This window comes from Paramisgurnus dabryanus, chromosome 14 (genome assembly GCF_030506205.2).
Source record: "Paramisgurnus dabryanus chromosome 14, PD_genome_1.1, whole genome shotgun sequence".
Lineage (NCBI taxonomy): Eukaryota > Metazoa > Chordata > Actinopteri > Cypriniformes > Cobitidae > Paramisgurnus > Paramisgurnus dabryanus.
In genome coordinates, this window is record NC_133350.1 from 28273705 (window position 1) to 28277337 (window position 3633).

Consider the following 3633-nt stretch of genomic DNA (forward strand, 5'->3'; position numbering starts at 1 on the left):
TGGAGAGCTCTGTAATTCAATTCTTACTAGTAACAATTGAATTACAGAGCTCTTTAATTGATTTATTACTAGTAAAAATACACATTAAAGATATGTGTAATTGCAGAGCTCTGTAACTTAATTAGAGAGCTCTGTAATTCAATTGTTACTAGTAAAAATTGAATTACAGAGCTCTCTAATTGTAATTGTTACTAGTAAGAATTGAATTACAGAGCTCTCTAATTCGAATTGCTACTAGTAAAAATTGAATTATAGAGCTCTGTAATTGAATTATAGAGCTCTGTAATCAAATTGCTACTAGTAAGAATTCAATTGTAGAGCTCTCTAATTGCAATTTTTACTAGTAAGAATTCAATTACAGAGCTCTGTAATTCAATTATAGAGCTCTGTAATCACATTGTTACTAGTAAGAATTCAATTGTAGAGCTCTATAATTGCAATTTTTACTAGTAACAATTGCATTACAGAGCTCTGTATTTAGCGCCATCTTATTATGCTAATCGTGCCTTATGCATATTCATCTAGGTCGTATAAAGTTGACTGGGGGAAACTTGGCTGGTTTTTGTTGCAGTGTTTATAATAATAATATATTACTGTAAGTAGCAAAGTCATGAAATAACAGATGTCATTAATAAAGAGAATATTTTGCTGATAACAATAACTTTATTTTCATACGGGGCGTGGTCAGTTTGCAAACACAACACCACTTGCTCGTGTCTTCTGCCTCAGCTCTGACTTTGACAACAGGCCGGGGTTTTTACACAAGATCAACTAATTAGTAGCATATTTCAGTGAAACGCTGCGGTTCATTTTGGGCTTGAGGTACATTGTTAGCGTTGATAGTACTGGCTTGCATTGAATAACAATGGAAACGCGAGTAGCATGGACAAGATGGACAACAATCAACGTAAGTACTGCATATTACGTTTAATTTGTTTAACGTTAAAACAGTTGTTGTGTCTTGAATTGTGCAGCAAAGTTAACAAAATGTTAGCCAAAGCTACTCAAAACAAACTCCATATTAGCTTGTTAGCATGCTAGCCTGCTGTCTTCCGTCTGAAAGTTTGTTGAATACTCATTGTATTACCATTTTGATTAAGCTAACTTAATTTATTAATGATACAGATTAATGTCAATAGTGATTATCAATCTACCGATGCCTTATTTAAATGATCTGTGGTCTAATTTTGTCTACTTTCAGTATTCGTTTAATTTGTTGTCTCTACTGTAACAGCGCCAAATGTACAACCGGTACCAAGACATGACGTGCATAATTAATGACTGGATACTCCTTGATGTCCCACTTTATACATGCCCATAAGGATTATGCTACAGAGGTAAGTTAGGTTAATTTTGATATTACCTTTAGTATAATATTTAGGTGCGTTCCTGCACATGCACTTTTAAATCCTACTGTATATTAACAGCTTATCGGGTGCTGCTTGTTAACAGACCTGTTTATCATGTCTAGCAGTTTTGTACTGGTATAATAATATGTCTTTTTTTTTAAAAGTCATCATTTTGGCAGGACTGTGCTGCGGAATCTGTCTGTGCAGGGCGCTGAGCATGTTTCCCTCTTTAATACCGATTAATTTTATTAATATTTTTTACAATTATAGAGCTGTGTCCAAATCTATTTACAGTAAACTACCACAGTAATATTGATTATATTTTATTATATAAAATAAAGATTATTTAACATTAAGATATATATTATGTATGTGTGGAAGTGTGTGCTCTGTCTTATTATTGTGTTTTCACTAAATATTGTTTTGCACTTTTTCTTTTTTCTCTGTTGCTCCTCTGGGTAGGCATACAGTAGCTAACTGCCACCAGCTGAGGACTGCCTGGTTAAACTTGCTGAAGAAAAGATAGAAGATGAGAAGCTGTTTCTCCAGTGTTGTGCTGGTGGATGCACCAATATGCTGTTTATAGATCTGCTGTGGTGTGTTAACATTGCTGTGTTGAAGCCATTGACATAAAGTTTAAGTTCTTGAGAGGTCATTTAAATCTGAGATTTGAAATAACTGATTTGAACATGTTCAAGTATTTCTTTTTTCGTGTATTTCTCTCACTCTGACCATCTCTTTCTCTTAATTTTGTGAAGCCTGTAGTAGTTCTATGGCAGTTGTTTGTTTTCTGTGAGTGCTTTGTTAACTAAAATTGTATAAAACAGATTGTCTACCCCTGAAATCATCCTTGTGTCTCTTTAACCCTTCATGTGTTTTGTTAAGCTATAGTGACTGCAAAGGCCATAGCATACTGTATGATTACATCTTTAGTTTACCACAATGTAAAAATGGCTGGGTTATTTTTTACCCATAATGGGGAAATATTGGACAGACCACATTCTGGGTTAAAAATTACCCCGTGCTGGGTTGAAAATGACCCAATGTTGGGTTGTTGTTATGAAACCATGGGGTATAATAACCCAGCAGTTGGGTTAAAATTAACCCAGCATTGCATCAATTTTAACCCAGCACGTGTTCTGTCCAATATTTACCCATTATGGGTAAAAAATAACCCAGCCATTTTTAGAGTGCAAGTTATCTGGCAAGACTGAAAGTAGTATTTCTGTAGAACAATTTTTTTAAACTTTGAGCAAAAGTTTTTATCCAAAATGTCGTGCAGTCACAAGAAAAATGTGGTTCAATAATCTGATACTGCAGAATTATACTACTGTAAAGGTGAGTAATCAAGTAATTGTGTACACTTAGGATAAACTTTACTTCTGTGTTTCTGTCAGCTTTATATAGTGCAGCTGTCACACTGACATCGTGAGATCAACATGTACAATTCTATGTTAAAATTGTAACTGTGGTCGCTTGATTCTAAATTATAATAAAACAAAAATTTTGCCTTGAGAGGAAATTTGAACCTCACTCTCCCGTTTCGTAGGTCAGTAACAGTACCACCACGCCATAGAGTTATGTAATAAAATATATACTCCCGAGTCACTCCCAAGTAGCATCCAGCAAAATTCATGTAAAAAAAGTAATTTGATATGTAAATAAACATTTAAACTTATATATCAGGGTAGACATTTTTAATAATAATAATTTTGACTGTGTATATATATATATATATATATATATATATATATATATATATATATATATATATATATATATATATATATATATATATATATATATTAGAATATGTCAAATCAGGCCGTAAAAGGACTTTTATTTTGAATCACATGCTATTACAGGCGGTACTTGGTAAGGAAATGGCTGCAACCTCGCATCTGTTTAGCATCTCATGAATAGGAGTTTTTACTAGTAAGAATACAATTATAGAGCTCTTTAATTAGAATTGTTACTAGTAAGAATGGAATTAAAGAGCTCTACAATTCAGTTGTTACTAGTAAGAATACAATTGCAGAGCTCTATAATTCAATTAGAGAGCTCTGTAATAAAAATTGTTACTAGTAAAAATTGAATTATAGAGCTCTACAATTCAGTTGTTACTAGTAAAAATACAATTGCAGAGCTCTATAATTCTATTAGAGAGCTCTACAATCATAATTGTTACTAGTAATAATTGAATTATAGAGCTCTGTAATTGTAATTGTTACTAGTAAAAATTTAATTATAGAGCTCTTTAATTTAATTCTTACTAGTAAAAATA

At 32.5% G+C, this 3633-nt stretch overlaps 1 long non-coding RNA gene across 1 annotated transcript; it reads left to right on the top strand.

Moving 5' to 3' along the window:
• Positions 1-491: 491 nt before the first annotated feature.
• LOC135719462 (uncharacterized) lies at positions 492-2193 on the top strand. The gene is made up of 3 exons (XR_010521106.2): positions 492-907; positions 1235-1337; positions 1812-2193. It is a non-coding gene; the product is annotated as an uncharacterized lncRNA (long non-coding RNA).
• The last annotated feature ends 1440 nt before the right edge of the window (positions 2194-3633 follow it).